We start from the raw sequence: 18,218 nt of genomic DNA on the forward strand, positions 1-18,218 counted from the left end.
TAGACATTTTCAGCTGAAGGAAAACTAAGAGCATGTTACCAGCAAACTGATCTAAAAGAAATGCTCAAGAAAGTTTTTCAAACTAAAGGGAAACTTAACAGAGGGAAACTTGGAATGGAATGAAGGCAGAGCCACAGAAGTGGCAAAAATCTAGTTAGAATAACAATTTTCCCTTCTTAAATTTTTAAAAATATAAATAACATTTCAAACCAAACTATATATAAAATAAACAAACAATATATATATATATATTTTTTTTTTGATGATGTTTCCATGTATGTAGATCTAATACATATGCTGTAAAGGGACTGTCTAGTTGTAAGATTTTTACATTTTAGCTGAAGTGGTAAAATATTAACTCTGAAGAAGTTATAAAATCCTGGTATATATATATATTGTGTTTCTCAGAGAAAATATTAAAAACAATAGAAAGAGGAAAAAATAAAACACAAATAGATAAATTAAAATTGAAGGCTAAAAATAGTCCAACAAAAGATGGGAAGTTGGGAAAAGAAGAACAAAAACGAGAGAGAAGACAACAAAAAACAAAAAGTAAAATAGTGAGCCAAAATCCAACCATTTCAATAACTACATTAAAAGCAAATAGTCTAAACACACTAAAAGACAAAGACTTTCAGGCCATGCAAAATTACAATATCCAGTGATGTACAGCCTTTAAAAACTAAATTATAATACTATAAGTAAATTAAAGGTAACAGCATGGGGAAAGTAGGCAAACATTAATCAAAGGAAGATGAATAGCTATGTTAGTTGCAGAAAAAGTAAATTTCAAAACAAGAAAACTCATTAGCTAGGATAAATAGATTTTATAATGATCAAAGTGGTAAATGCACCAAGACATAATAATTCTAAGTACTTAACACAGAAGTTCAAAAGACGTGAAATACAAACTGAGGAAGCTGAAAAAGAAAGTAAATATATCCACAATTACACATGGAGACTTCCACAGTCCTCTCTTCATGATCAATAGTTTGATACAAAAGAGACACAAGATTTTAGAAGGCCAAGTAACATCATCAACATAATTTATCCAACTGACCTGTAGCAGTTATACCTAACAACAGCAGAATACACATTCATTTTGAAGGTACATGGAATATTCACCAAGGTGGATATCATACATTATAAGACAAGCCCTAACAAATTTAAAAGGAATAAAATTATACAAACTATATTTCAGACCATAATAAATTGAACTCGAAATGAATAAGAAAATTGTACGTGGAAAATACCCAAATACTGGATATTAAGCTACATTCATCTGAAGCTTTCATTGATCTAAAACTCATCCCTGGACCTTCACACTTATTCTGAATAAAAAAAAAAATCCATGTCTGTTGCCTTATTTTGCATGGCTAATTTTAACTTACATAAGAAGTATCATTTAAGCTTTATTTTCTCAATACATCTTCTCTGGTCACCATGGAATGAAAGTTGTGTCACTGCACGGTGTTTTTGTTACATTTTTATTCCCTCTTCCTTACTTCCATAGTGTTCTATGTAATCAAATGTTAGGGCATTTTGTTGGACCCTCATATTCGAACCTAGAGGCCAATCTCTCCATAGAATAACATCACACACAATAATATAAAAATAAAACATAAGAGCCAAAATCTGATACCAGTTACCACCTTCCCAATCACTTGGCCCAACAAACAAAAAACTTCTCTTTCTTTAGAAACAGGTAGATGAGATATTCATTACTTATAATTTATTATTTTATTTTCATATTAGTTCAGTTGCTTGTTTTCCCTATAACACTCATGAGGGAGAAGACATCTATCTTACTCACCCTTTCTCCTGGCCAAGTGCCCACGAGCAGTTTGTTTTTACCATCTGCTGCTTCTTCCTTAGTGGTCGGAGCCACTAGTGCTCTGGGGCAACTTAGAAGAATCAAGGAAAGTCCAGTGCATAGAATCTTTGGAGAGATGATGATGATGATGATGATGATGATGATGATGATGATGATTTTGGTGTCTTTGGACGTCAAAGAAATTGTTCAAAATGATGATCCACGTAGCTCTAAAATGCTCATATTATAACCCTGTCTGCAAAGCCAGTTTCTCTATGCAAAGCCCTATTGTCTTGAGACATCCCATATCACATTTTATTGTTTGTATCTTATCTCCTTGTCCAGTATTAACAAAGTATTTCCAGAAGGCAGAGCATTTCTTATTTGTTCTTCCTATATCTATAGCCATACTCAGCAGGAATATAACTGCCCCTAGCAAAGAAGTGTCTGCTGAGAAGAAAATGCACTCAGGAAAGGCATTATGTGAGCAGAGACCTTTCACTTCAGGGAAATTCAGACTTTAAACTTATACAAGGTATATGGAAGGGAATGGCTTCAAATTACTCCACCTCAACAAGCAGGATACCAAGATGGTTCAGGTAATAAAAGTTTCACAACCAGTGAAGCTTCCACCAATGTATTCTGGAAAGACAGGAACTTATAAATAAAAATAGGTGAATAAGAGGACATTTTTCTTATAAATATTTTAAAAGCATTCGATGATTGAGATATAGGAAACATCTACTGAGAGTCAATAGCAGAACCAGAATCAACAAGGAAAGAAAAATGGTGTATCTCGTATGACACAACCATATTGTATCATTTTCGTGACAGTAATATGAAATCACTTTTCGCCCTCAGCATTAATATTCTTACTCAATTGATACCTTACGAAATTTTATATAAACTTTAAAACATGACTTAGGAAGTATGTAAATATTGTCTCCAACCCTTGTCCCCCTCCTCCATATAATTACCATAATTTGATGGTGGGGGAAATCTTCTAAAATATCCCTGAAAAAACAAAGGTGTGCAATATAATTTGTGAACATACTGCATTAATATCGGTTAAAACAAGGATCTGATTAATGTGGCTTAAGAATCTCAGACAATTTATTGAGCAGCTTGCTGATTACAATCTATGATGCTTTCCCTGTCCTGTGTAGATATTGATTTGATAGATAAAGTGGGAGCAATTTTTCTTTTGGAATGCTGACGTTAATGGCCACTGAACTCTCATTGACAACAGTAGTGAGCCACATTTATTGGAACTCCAGTAGTTGTTTCAGTTATTTTTCCCTTCTCTTTTGTTCCCTTCCCCCTTTTTCTCTTCCTTCTTATGATTTCCACCTTTTAAGGATGATGGGAAACCTAGAGGAATGTAAGCCAGGATTTTAGCCTTTCTTTGAAAGACAAGATTAATTTTTAAAAAGGGGGGGGCGGGAGGGGGATAAGACACGACTTCAGGGTTTATCATATGAAAATCTTGGTTAAATCTGACTTCACAATTGTTTTGTTTCTCCATTGTTTGAAATCATTTCCTTATTTTCACCAGGTCATATACCAGGGTTCATGATGTTGTTGACAACATCAATTAAGCTATAGGTATTATCTTGGAAAAGGAATTCTGTCAAAGCCAGGGAAAGCAGGAAAGAAATATGCATATCCCCAGTTTCTCATCATATCGGGGCATCTGTTATACAAGACATTTCAGTGAAGACACCATGCTTTCCATGAGTTCCCCATCTTATATAAAAAAGTATAAGAAATTATCTTTGTCAATGGAAGAATAAATAAGCTGACAGTAAACTTGGATGTTTGCTGTCAGCTATTTGCGGGAGACTATTGGGAATGTCAGTTGCCCAGCTCTTGCAGCATTTGGGCCTGAAGAGTATTGTTTTCAACCCTGTCAGAAGGAAAAATAATTTCAGTTTCTTGAGAAGCTGAGCCTCATTGAGAGGAGAGCGTCCCAGGTAGCTCAACATCTTGGCAACCCGGAGTGGGCCCCTAGGGTCATTTTCAGGAAATTTTATTTTCCTTATATAAGAAAAGAAAACAGAAGGCATATGTAATTTATACATGCTTAGATATAACATATCACAATTACGCAATGTTTATCATGTTTACGACATATATATTATATATGTACATATGTATATAATGAGCATGATATGTGCAATATAATTGTGTGCTTATATGTGCATATGCACACACCATGTCGATGGGTAATTTACTAAAAACAAATGTTATCTAGGCACTTCACTGAAGGCCTTTATGTTTTAATAGCCATGGCACAAACTGGGGAATCAAATGTGTTCAAGTGTGAATATTTACTCTGCCTCTATGGGAGACCTAGGGAGACTTATGTTTTCTGAGCCTCAATTTGATAATAAGTTAATGACAATCATTACTTCTCTGCAGAGTATCTTGAGGTCTCAAAATAGTAACTGTAAAGCACTTAGTGTACTATCACACATAGTAAACATTGGCATCTCCAGGTTATTACGGTAATATATTTCAAGAAATTGTTAATTTAACAGAGAATCAACTTCACTCAGGAATTTAATCAAGAATAGTTTATTATAATCCATAATATAACAATCTACTTGGAGATATAAAGATGAAAAGGCCATAGGCCCTAACTTTGCTTACACTCTAGGGTAGCTACCATGACCATGAAGGGCATGATTCTGCAGCAGGTGAACAGTGGTATGAGATAGGATTGAAATCTACCTGCCCCAGAAGTTTTTATTTTTGTTTTGTTTTTGTTTCTGTTTTTGTTTTAAATAGTGTAGAGAATATGAGTATAGATAGTTTTCCCTTGAATTATATAGGGGACCTCATGCTAGCCATGAGAGTCTTTAAGTGGAGGAAGAATGGTGTGCTAGTTTGGAGGTCTCTACCTAGAGAGGCATGTGAATGGAGAAGGAGCTTGGGGTCCCTTTGTGTAAATATATCATTCTGAAAGAAAGGTTATTCTCTTGTCTTTCTTCACCATCCTATCAATTAGGTGCATAGGTTCAACTGGTTCCCATTTCTAAAGAAAGGGAGGAGGTCCCCAAGGAATCACCTATAAAGTATAAATGAGGATATGGAAGAAGAAAGTTAATTTCTCATATTCTGGTTAAGAAATACATTCACAGGTGCCTGGGTAGCTCAGTTGGTTAAGTGGTAGCTCTTAGTTTTGGCTCAGGTTGTGTCCTAGGATCAAGCCCTGCATCGGGCTCCATGCTCAGTGCAGAGTCTGCTTTAGATTTTTTCTTCCTCTCTCCCCATCCCTCCCCTACCCTCCCTGCTCCCACATTCTCTCTCTCTCTCAAATACATAAATAAAATCTTTAAACAAAGATATGTGTGTGGGGGAGGGATGGCTTAAATCTTTGAGTATATTATTTTATGAAATCGGAATGGAAACATGATTTTGTAATAGTATACAACTCAGAGAAAGAAACATTCAATAGAGTACTGTTAGCAACAAGTATAAGAAAATTAAAATAATTTTATGATGATAATCCCAATAAGTTCAACCTGCTCAGTTAGACAGTTGTATTTATAACACACTAAAGTAAGTATAAGCATAAAGATATGCAGAGTTTTATTGTTGAATCGTTGTGTCATAGAAGGCCCCTTACATTAGTTAAAGCCCATCCAAAATTTTAACACAGAAGTAGGCATTATATAATCAAATCTAGCTTGGAAGAATATTATAGATCATTTCAAGGAAAAGATGAACTAAAGTACTGAAACAAGAAACAGACAATGACAAATTGTGTTGCATAATTTGTTACATTTATTATCTGTGATATGTTTTCTCTTCATCCTAGTAAATCACAGATAAGGGAAATTAAGCTATTTCTCACACACTCATAAACAAGATGGAATTATTTTCTCCCACATGGAATGAAGCACTTTGCAGTAATCTTTTCTTTGCCCCAGAGTAAAAGTAAAACAGTAATTTTGTTCCAATCTTTTTCTAATAGGAGGATCTTTGGGTAGATATCCAGTTGGAATGGAGAGCTAGGACACTTGTCAAAATGTTTTGTTTACTCTGCTTTTGCTTAAATTATATAAGGATTTTGGTGGGGGTGGGAGGGGTGTGGTCTTTCATTGAATAGCAATGGAAATAAAGCAGTAAATTACCCTGCAAACCATTTATTTGCTGCTGACATTGAGAACTTGTTCTGTATATCTCTTCAAATCATTCTTTAATACATTGTATATAACCCACTGAACATAGATGACAGCGCTTTGCTTTGAAGATCTATTAGTTGCTTCCAAATTTGTTCTCAATGTATTAGTTCTTTCAAAAATAATTATTAACTAGAACATCTCAAAATCATTACAATAAGCCTTGGAGATACAAGGTCAAACAAAGTAGATACTACCTTTGTGTACAAAGAGTAAATGATTGAAGTAGATTTAATTTCTTTCAGGAGTGGAGTGAGAGATACATTCTTTTTCCTTTAGAATCTTTCTCAACCATCACCAATCACTTCCCCAAAGCAGTGACGTGCTGACTGATGTATTAATACCATATGCCCTGCTCACTACGGACAGAGGGTGTAGGGAAATGAGGGCGTCTAGTTCTAACTTGCTCATTTATTCTTGATAAGGAGGCCACACAATATGCTAGTCATCTATGCAGTAGTGAGGGTTCATTCAGATTTTAAATTCCTCTATAAGCTTCTCTTGTCAAAGAGAATTATAATAGGTGGTCCACGATCATGGTCACTTTGATGCCTGTGAGTAAGCTGTGTTTAATACAAGTGTGAAGTTCCTTTAGACATCCATATATACACCACTGTTTTGTACCTGTGAATATATGATTAGTTCAATAGAAAGAAAAAAATGATAATGTTTATGAATGCTACAGAAAAAACCTACCTTGACAAACTATTGCAATTTTCAAGGAACACTGTTTTAATGGAATATTGGGGCGGGGGGAGAAAGAGGGAGGAAGGAAAAGAAAGAAAGAAAAAGGGAGGGAAAGAGGCAGGGATTGGGAGAGGAGGAAGGAAGGAAGGAAGGAAGGAAGGTAGGAAGGAAGGAAGGAAGGAAGGAAAAGGAAGAGAAAAGAAAGAAAGAAAATTCTTTCAGTGAAATTCCTCCATTCCAAGTTACATTAAGTTGAATTTGAAATAATTCATTGTAGCTTCTGTCTTCGTTAGAGTAAAATAGCACCACCACTAAAATTAACACTAGCATATAAGTAAACACTGGCAACAGGAGAGAAATTTTACTGTTTATGAATGAGGCATGAAAAGACTATAATTTTGGCTAAATGTTCAGAGGAGGAAACCACATGATCCATACAGCTCCCACAGTAAAACCAGTAGTTTCTCTAAAGTAGGCTGATTGCATTGAGATCCCTAAATTTAGGTTGACAATTTTCCAATCACTAAGTTGCTCCCCCAGAAGAAACTTATTTTTAAAAATAATAATAATTGTGTAGAATTCTAAAAAAAAAAATTAAATTGCACCTCTTCCAATCATATTAGTCAGTGGCATGAAAATATGTCCACTCTTTTGAGAACATATTTATTTTACCAAAAGATATTGCAAAAGAGAGATAAAGTAGTGTTTACTTTGTATCTTTATGAAAGAAAAGAAATTCTTAAAAATATATTAGAATATTCTTATCCTTATTAGGAACAGAATAAGCTCAGAATGTTGAAAGTATTACTGGGATTCTGAATAGTTACCTCCATTAATAAAGCAGTTGGAAAATAAAGTTTACCATTCATTAACATAAGAAGAATTTTCTCATATCTGATATTATCTGCACAATATGTTGTCCAGAAAAGGTAGGCAACCCTGAAGCACAGAATTTGTTCTGCAGCTATATTCTGGTTTTCTTTTTATTTTTTTAAATTTTTTAAATTTATTTTCAGCGTAACAGTATTCATTGTTTTTGCACCACACTCAGTGCTCCATGCAATCCATGCCCTCTCCAATACCCACCACCTGGTTCCCCCAACCTCCCACCCGCCGCCCCTTCAAAACCCTCAGATTGTTTTTCAGAGTCCATAGTCTCTCATGGTTCACCTCCCCTTCCAATTTCCCTCAACTCCCTTCTCCTCTCTAACTCCCCTTGTCCTCCATGCTATTTGTTATGCTCCACAAATCAGTAAAACCATATGATAATTGAATAATTCTTTTTTTAAAATGTTATTTATTTATTTGATAGACAGAGATCACAAGTAGGCAGAGAAGCAGGCAGAGAGCCTGATGTGGGGCTTGATCCCAGAACCCTGGGATCATGACCTGAGGCGAAGGCAGAGGCTTTAACCCACTGAGCCACCCAGGTGCCCCCATATTCTAGTTTTCCAGTGTACAATTTGGTGAATTACAGTTTTGATATTTAAAATTATTTCAATTGAGTACACTTAATTTCTTGTTTTCCTCTCACATAAACTGTACTTTAAATGCTATTAATAGATGCTATTTATAGATCCTAGAGATGCTATATATATTCAATTTTCTTAATGAGAAAATCTATAGATGTGTTTGGTAAATATATGAATTCATAAATCAAAGATTTAAGTTGAAAATTAAAATAAAGAAATAGAAGATGATTCATATATTTCTATTAAATTGGTTCCTTAATATTTAACATAATATAAAAAGGATCTTCAAACTGATAATTCATGATTTAGTGGAAATATCAATTCTATGCTAAGGTTCTGAGGCTTGATTTTTTTAAGGGAAAAAGAATGAAAGTGCTGGAGAAGTCAATCTTAACATCAGCAGTGGGAGTCAGGGATTGTGTTCAAATTAAAGGTGAGAGACTATCAGCAAGTTATTACAATAGTCAGAAGAAACAGTTAAGAAGATCTACCCTGGGGTAAAAGCTGTGGGAATGGAAAGAAAAGCACAGATGTAGAAAGATGAGGAGATAAAAGAACCAGCATGGATGGGAGTTGAAGCCTGATTACACGGTTGTAAGAGACAGGGAGGAACGAGGGACACTGCTGGGGTTCCCAGCTTGAGTTACTTGAAGTAGGATATTCAGGGAGAATTCCTGAGCTTGTGTGTACATTGGCACAGCTCCTGGGAATGCTGATGCTCATGTTCACAGAATTACTGTAGCGGTTGAAACTGTCCCTTTGAAGATACAGAAACAAGCTTAAAACTGATAAATGAAGATGATATTTTTTTTAAAAAGGTATGCAGTTATTAAAGCATAATTACCTTTCAGGCAAAGCAGAGGAAATGTAGAATTTGGATTGGTAAGTGGTGGGAACAAGCATGGGGATAAACAAATTCCATTAAAGATGTCTTTTGTTTCAAAAAAATCAAGTAAAATCTGAGAATGTGTTATAGATTTGTCCTGGGAAATTGGCCTCAAACAGAGGTTGACTTCATAAACCTTCTACCAGCATATACATTTATATCTAACTTGCAAATCAAGCTCAGATCTTAGAAACACCACTGTGGTCTTCTTCGAGGGGTTTCTGAACACCGCTGTTAGATATCTACTCAGTCACAGCTGCTGTACGATTAAAAATTCTGCATTTGAGCAGTCAAGCAGGTGCGGAGAAGATTCCAGCGGCCCTTAACACTACTAATTATTAAATGGGAAAAATAGTTGGAAGCTTAAGTCATTCGAGAAATATAAAACTTACATACACTAAACCTCAATCCATTTTTTTCCCTGTTGTAAATGAGTTAACCTAATGTAGTTACACATGGTTTTCTGAATTCCATGGCCCTGTGGGTGTGCCTCATTTCTAGTAAGGCATATGGCCTTGATCCTCACATGGCTGTGCATCAGGAAGCCTAACACGGGAGCAGTTGCTATTAATTTAGAATTTATGCCCTGCTTACTTGCAGAAAAGATTTGATTTGGTGGGGAAAAAATAAAACACAACATTAAACAGAAACACACTCACATGTGTGTCAAATATATATCAAAGCCGTAGAGACATAAATATTACTATTCCAATGGAATGACTAAACCACTGCAGTCTCCATGAAGACCCAGCACAGGCCCTGGGGGGTTTACACCGTGTCCTGAAAGGGAGGGACACAGAAATATCAATCTTTATCTTCTTGGTTTTTCTGGTTCATTAATAGCCCCAGTCCTGCTAGCGTTGCCATTACTACAATTAATAGCAGAAGAATTACTAGTGCGCGTCTTATTTCCTCATTTGGAGGAAGAAACACAAACCACATTTTATACATATTGTAAACACATAGAATGTTATAAAATCAGGGTATATTATTGATGAATAGAATTAAACACTTGAGTAAACAGAATATGCTCAGCAACAGATGACCCCCAAGGAAATGTTCCATTCCACTGAAAAGCACATACTTTTTACAAAGAATAAAGAGACTCATAGACATTGTTTCCTTTTTTACCCACTTCAAGTATTTGGAAATATTTTAGTGATGCAAAAAGAAGAGAGAAGGAGAAACAATATAATAACTATACTTACCTATAACCCAATTATATCAAATCTTGACTTTTAATCTTCTAATCATTTCTTTAAAAATTAAGCGTTAGAAATGCAGCTGAGAAATCTTTCATCACTTTTTCTTTCACTTCTAATGATAATCGATCACCTAAGAGGCACTTGATATTGTCATCACATTTTGTGTACTCCTCAACAATAATCTTAGTTTGCATTATTTTAAAAATCTATATAAATTATATTATATGTCTACAGCATCTTTTTACAGTCTACATTGTTTTTGAGATTAATAGTTGTTGGCCCAGTAGTTCCCCCTTATCCACGGGAGATGCATTTTTAAGATCGTCAGTGGATGCCTGAAGTCACAATAGTACCGGACTCTGTATAAACTGTGTTTTTTCCCTATGCATACATACCTACCATAAAGCCTTAAAGTTGGGGACAGTAACAGATGAACAATAGTAATTAATAAAATAGAACAACTGTGACAAAGTAGTGTAATAAAAGTTATGAGAATGTGGTCTCTCTCCCAAAGTACGTGCTGACCCTTCTTTCAGTGATGATATGAAATGATATAATGCCTATGTGATGGGATGAATCGAGGTGGGTGACATAGGCATTGCGACATGGCATTGGGCTATTATTGACCTTCTGACAATTTTTCAGAAGGTAGGTCATCTGCTTTGGGACCATGGTTGACTGTGGGTAACTGCAATCAAGGAAATAAAACTACAGGTACGGAGACTACTATGTATATATTTCCTAATACAGTTACCTTAACAACAGTATAGTATCCCACCCTATGAAGATACCAAATATGATTTATTATTATTATTTTTTAATGAAGTAGGCTCTGGGCCCAACGTAGAGCTTTAACTCATGACCCTAAGTTGCATACTTCACTGACTGAGCCACCAGGTGCCCCCTATCCATTTTATTATTGGTGGACAATTGTATTCTAATTTTTGTTCAGTAATAAACAGCATTTCGATAAATGTTTTTGTACATGTCTTTTTTGCACGTACGTTAAGGGTTACTCTAAAAGTAATCAAGACTTAATGTAGGTGAACTTATTTATGCAGTGGCAAAGTTTTCTTCAGAGTTAAAAATGATGTTCATCTATCTTTTTAAACAGTGATTAATGAGACTCTTACTGCTCTAAATCCTACAAAAAATATAGTAGTGTTAAAGAATTAAATTTTGCTATCTGGTTGATATTAAATGGTTTCATCTTATGAAATTAATTTGCATTCCCTTCATTACCAGCAATATGTACATTTTTTAAAAGATTTTATTTATTTCTTTGACAGAGACACAGAGATCACAAGTAGGCAGAGAAGCAGGCAGAGAGAGAGGGGGAAGCAGGCTCCCTGCTGAGCAGAGAGCTCGATGTGGGGCTTGATCCCAGGATCCTGAGATCATCACCTGAGCCAAAGGCAGAGGCTTACCCCACTGAGCCACCAGGCACCCCAATATGTACATTTTTAATATGTTCATTGGCCAGTTGGGTGTCCTTTTCTGTGAAATACTTACTTGCTCATATCCTGCCTCATGTATCCATTGTGTTGTCTTTCTGTACTCACATATATATTATGTAATATTATATTACATATATATATGGGTTATTAAGGTTTTTGATTAATTTGTGGCTTCCTTTTTCACATTAAGTGTGATGTGTTTGGATTAAAAGATTTCTATTTGGTTATTTGTTTTGATTTTGGTTAAATTATCTAAATGACAGTGTAGTCAAATTTATCATTTTTAACTTTTTTAGTTTGTGTTTTTTATCTTATTTAATAAGTTTTTTCAATCGGTCTTAAAGATAATATCCTATGTATTTTTCTTAAAAATTAAATGGGTATTTTTCACATTTAGAACTTAATCAGTTAGAAATTAGTATTTCTATATGGAGTAGTGTAGTCATGTAATATTATTTCTTTCAATGGCTAAAGTCTTTTCCAGCCTAGTTATTCAATAGAAAGTGGAAAAGCATTTCCCTATTAAATGTAATACTATTTGTGCACTATATCAAATTCCACATACAAGACTGTTGTTGTGATTCACATATCTCTGTTTAGTTGTGTGCCAAAATCACACTATATTAATGATTTTCTCTAATATATTATCTCTGATGATTTTCTCTAATGCTTTTCCTCTTCAATATTAAGACAGCTAAGAAATGAATGTCTCATAAAAAGGAAACTTGCCTGTCTTTTTAAAAGATTTATTTATTAGAGGGAGAGAAAGATGTGGGGGAGAAGGGGCAGAGGCAGATGGGGAGAGAAAGTATCTCAAGCAGACTCCACATTCAGCACAGAGCCCAACTTGGGCTGAGCCCACGACCCTGATAACATGACCTGAGCTGTTAAACAGCTGCTTAACAGACTGAGCCATCCAGGTGCCCCAAAACTTTCCTGTGTTAACACTAAACTTGAATAGGGATAAGAAAGACGTTCCTATATAACTCATAATCACAAATTCTCACCATTTGTGTAATGACTGAATTCAAGTACTGTAATGGTACAAAAAACTAAAATTGAGAATCTAGTTTATTTCACCTAAGGCACTGGCAAAAGGAAATGCAAATATTCCACATAAGAAATTATTCAAATTATGTGTCAAACAATTTCCAGAGATAATGTGTCCAAAAAAATTGGTGTTTAAAACTCGAACATACAGGCACACATACACACATCCCAAACAAAAACCAAGACATCTGTGGGAATTAGCTAAAACAAAATTATCCATGTAAGCCTCACAAAGACTTAAAAAATTTGAATGATATAACTTAGAATATGTTGAAAAATAACATTTGGGTATTGAATGTATTTAAAAAATACCTTTCCAAAAGCCTATAATATGTAAATAACAACACAAGGTAAAAAGCTAGCAGATTTTTGAAGCTATATAAATTTTAGCCATGAAATAACTGCAAAAATTCCAATTAAAAATTAAATGGATACATTCTGCAAAAGTTTAAGCACAGGTAAAATCAGTTATTGAATATATGATATTGCTGAAGAAATTTTCCAGGATAGATTTCAGATAATAAAAGATGTGGGAAATAGTGTTTTTATAAAACAGAGGTTTAGAAAGTTGTAGGAAAAAATGAGAAGGATTGGCACCCAACTAATCAGGTTTTAAGAAATATATAACAGGGATGATCAGGAAAAGCTGATATTTACTCAATAATGGTTGGGAATTATTCTTTTTTTAAAAATGTGGAGAATAAAAAGCGTATATCATATCCAGGAAATTGATCATAACTTATTTTGCTTATAGATATCAGAATTTATAGACTTTTCTTTCTTTAGTTACAGAAATGTTCACCACATGTTTATTTAGCATAAAACACTTAGTTTTTAATGCTCAAATGCTTTATCAAAAGACATTTTCAGTAAAATTATAAAGGTTCTGAATGTATGCATTCTGGAGACCACAGAAATATATTGTATAAAGAATGCAAATAGAACACTAGGCAAGTGGGCAAAATTCCTATTTAAATTAAAATGTTTATATATTTTATTTCTTCTCACAATCAGGACTTAAATCACAGTCTTGAGGCCCAGTGAAGGGATCAAGAAGCTATCCCATTCATTCAGTTGTAACTAAAATTTTCAGGTTTTTTCCTGTAACCTAACTTTTAAACTCAAGTCTTGTCATCACTAAAAACTTAAAAGACACATCTACTGTTGGAATTATATTAATCCATTCAACTATGGAAACGTATTTATTTCAAAACAATATGAATAAGTTAGTTACTGCTTCTGAGTGGAAATGAATGCATATAGACAGCAGAGTCCAAGTTTAAGCTGCAAATGACTCTCGTACATAAAAACTGGTGAAGGAGAAGAATATGGCAAAGGAGAGCATAAGGGGATCAGTTGAAGTTGGGGTATGGTAGAGTCCTAGAAGCTATGAGAAAGAATTTTCAATGATGTGAATGTGGCGGATCTCATTGAATATTGAGTAAGCTACATGCAGAAATATCATTAGCAATATAGTGACATTGACCTTGAAATATCATTAGCAATATGGTGACCTTTTTTAATAGAGTAGTAGGAAAATGATGAGTTTGGGTTGGATCAAAGTGTGACTGAACACATAAAATTGGAGATAGCTGTGCAGACAAATCTTCTGGGCAGGTTGGCTCTAGGATAGGTCAAGGATAGGGCCCAATAGTTGGAGATAGTGTGGAATTGGATGTTTTATAATTTTTTCTCTTTTACATAATGGCGGAAGATACCAGAAGATGCTGTTACAACAACATAATTGCCATGGAAAGGAAAGAGAGAAGAAATTAAAAAGCAGAGTTGTGTGGAGAGTTAAGGGGAGGGGCTTCGGAGCACACATGGAAGACCTGCCTTTGGTAGAAGGAAAGACACTCCCTTGCAGTGAAGAAAGAGATGAATAGAGGCAGGATCATAGATTTGTTGAGGAGAAGATAAAGATGGTGAGAAATTAGGTGAGGTCAGCAGCTGGGAGTGAATATTGAAAAAAGGCTAGGGAAAACTGGGGGAACTGAGTAACAAAGATAATCTAAAAAATAATCTCACTTTGTTTTTTTTTCTTTTTGTTTTGTTGTTCTTCATGAATATGAGTGAAACAAATAAAACCATTTTAAAAATACTTCCCTAACAATAGTCAACATTTCTGCTTTAGCTATTGCTTCTGTACATTGTAGGGTTTATCTAAATTTGGTGTTCGTGCCAAGAGGTGGTTGACAAAGATCAATTATAATGGATTACTGTAGTATTTAGTTTGGTCAAAGAAAAAAAAAAGCAGAGAGTATATTGCTAGAGAGGGAGTTGTGAGACTGTAGATGAAGTTGATTGTTTTTGATGAAGGGGATATTTGAATGGGCAGCTTCCAACTGATAATTGCAGAAGTGTTACAGTGGTTAATGGGGGATACCACACAAAATATAAAGAACAGAATTGTTAGGCAAAAATGAGATGGTAACTCAGTTTGAACATAAGAAGAGCCTGAAGGTACATCTACTCATTCATCACGGCTTAGTGACTTTGTCTAGAAAATCCAGAAGATCACAGTCAAATAAATTTCCATAACTGAAGCCAAGAAAAACTATAGGTTGGCAAGTTAGAGAAAATTGGCAAAAGAACAGTTGGAAAAGTGTGATTGTAACAGCTGGTTATAAGGTTTTAACTTGGAAGAGAGGCAACTGATGCTAGAATTAGAATTGGGAGAGAATATGCTACAAAAGGGACAACTGGAGATCTCTCCATCTTGGTAAGGATAAAAATCTAGTTTCATAGAAATTTAGAAATGGGAAATAGAAAGCATCAGGGGGCACAATCAGACAGTGGGATTTTGGAATTGATCATCCTAAGGAAAAATTCAAATGATAGTGATATGTACACTGTAACTACTCATGTGAGCGACTGGAACCTATTGGTATGGAGGTCACTGTTCCCGAGAAGCTAAATTTAAGCCAGAGTGAAAGGAATATCAAATAGTCAAATGAAACACCACATATTCCTTCTGAGCAGCACCAAGAATTTTCACGTGTTATTTTTAGTGCTGAGTGACAAAAGTTAAATAACCAATTTATTTTCCTAAACTTTTGATTAATTTCCTTACTGGAGGCTATCATAAAGAAAATTGACAATTTTAGAATTTGAGATAAAGGTCAATCATATATTAAATGTCATTTCTAAGACAAGAAATTGAGTCTTGACAGTAGAATAGATTCAAGGAGAACCACCAACTTTGTCCCCTGTTAATGCAGGTTAACTGTAGATTCCCTTGCCCCCCTACACCCCAGAAAATAATTCTTAGCTACAGTAATTACTTGAAATAAGTAAATAGAGACAAAGTCTTCTCATGGAAACTGTTAAAACTATCCTGAAATTGAGTAGGAAAATGTGTGTGTGTGTGTGTCTGGACATGTGCTCACACACATGACTTCAGATTTTGGATTAGTTTTGGGTATCAGTATGCATATTGTAGACAGATAAACCTGAATTGACAGTAATGAAGGACAACTTTTAAATGTTTTTCAAATTATAGTCCAAAGGGACATGCCAGAAAAGCACACATTTGCTATGAACAAATCTAACATTTACAAAATCCTTTATACAAGTAGTAAATTAAACAGGTTTTTGTTTTACAAAATATCTGTTATATTATTCCTTTAAATGTCAAGTGTCTTCATTGAGCTTTAATAATTGGATAATTCTTATGGAGCTCAATTATTTTGTAAATCAAGATATTGATATATGTTAAAATAAACTTAAAAATAAATTCTTGGAAAAGAATAAACTTTTCAAAGACATCAATAAGAACTTAGTAATTAGAGAAGCAGATATACTAAAGAAGGGGAAATTCCATGCACTGGATAAAATAATACATAGTCTTGGAGATCTAGAACTGACATATAGATTCTCAAGATGAAAATTAGTAAGAGAAACATAATTGATGAGAAATTATGAAGAATTCTTAATGGAAAATATGCCATGTTAAAAATATGTTCCTTTAAATATACTAGTTTTATTATATATTAATATATGTGTGAAAATACAAAATACTGTTTTAAAATTAGTATTTCTGAAGCTTACTATGACTAATAAAGAGAAAGAATAAAAGTTAGAAAGTATGGTATTCCCAGAATCTCCTACCTGTGAGAAAAGAATAATTATGAGTGGAAAAAGAAGGATGTGATGGTCCGTGGGACAGAAGAGCTTTTCCTTAATCTGATCTAAAGGCAGGCATTCTTAGGCAATTTTTCAGTTAATGTTAAATTAAGTTAAACTACATTATAAGTAGAAGATGTGGGAGCATGTAGACTATCACTCCCGAGGGTCCACAAGTACTATCAACAGAACTTTGACAACCTCTACTCTATTTATAGCCTAAAATGAAAAATACATGTGTTTGCTTAGACCAGTGTTTGGAACCTAGAGGTTTATAAAAAGCAGTTGGCATGCAGATTACTTTTGCTTGACCTACAGAGATTTAAAAATATGTAAACATTTAAAAATTGGGAAATTTGGGCGCCTGGGTGGCTCAGTGGGTTAAGCCGCTGCCTTCGGCTCAGGTCATGATCTCAGGGTCCTGGGATCGAGTCCCACATCGGGTTCTCTGCTCGGCAGAGATCCTGCTTCCCTCTCTCTCTCTCTGCCTGCCTCTCCATCTACTTGTGATCTCTCTCTGTCAAATAAATAAATAAAATCTTAAAAAAAATAAATAAAAATTGGGAAATTTTATCTGAAAACAAACTTTCTGGCTTCATTAGAAAAATCATAATGTCTGGTGACACTGAGAATTGAGTGGCAACTGGCCCCTTTTCCCTGAGGCTTGCACTCTATTCTCCATAGTCCATTCCTCTTACCTGGGTGTCTGCTTACACCTACCGCTTAATTTACTTTGTTGGCACTTGTAAGCATTTGCCTCTGAGATGCTCTGTTCAGAATGTAGGTTGTGAATACCAAGCACTTCCTGTAAATCCCATCTTTTAACAATATGTGAAATTTATGGCTTTATCCATATGTAGAATCATATTTTACCAATATGTAAATTAGAAGTATGAAAAGTCTTAAAGCCCAGGAAATAAGGGATTAAATGTAGCTTTGTCTATGCCTGTGAAAATGCCAAGGAAGTAGAGAACAGAAAAATATCAACCTTGTGTGCTTGTGTTCACTAAGACATAATGGGGGGCGCCTGGGTGGCTCAGTGGTTTAAGCCTCTGCCTTCAGCTCAGGTCATGATCTTAGGATCCTGGGATTGAGCCCCACATCGGGCTCTCCGCTCAGCGGGGAGCCTGCTTCCCCCCGCCTCTCTCTGCCTGCCTCTCTGCCTACTTGCAATCTCTGTCTGTCAAATAAATAAATAAAATCTTTTAAAAAAAATAAGACATAATGGTAGGATGCATGGCAAAAGTAAATAAAAAAGTTAATAAGAAGAATGAGAAGCATTCTATAAAATGATCCACTGATTGTGGAAATACATTTCACTTTCCTTTCATTATTT

This window comes from Lutra lutra, chromosome 6 (assembly GCF_902655055.1).
Source record: "Lutra lutra chromosome 6, mLutLut1.2, whole genome shotgun sequence".
Taxonomy (NCBI): domain Eukaryota; kingdom Metazoa; phylum Chordata; class Mammalia; order Carnivora; family Mustelidae; genus Lutra; species Lutra lutra.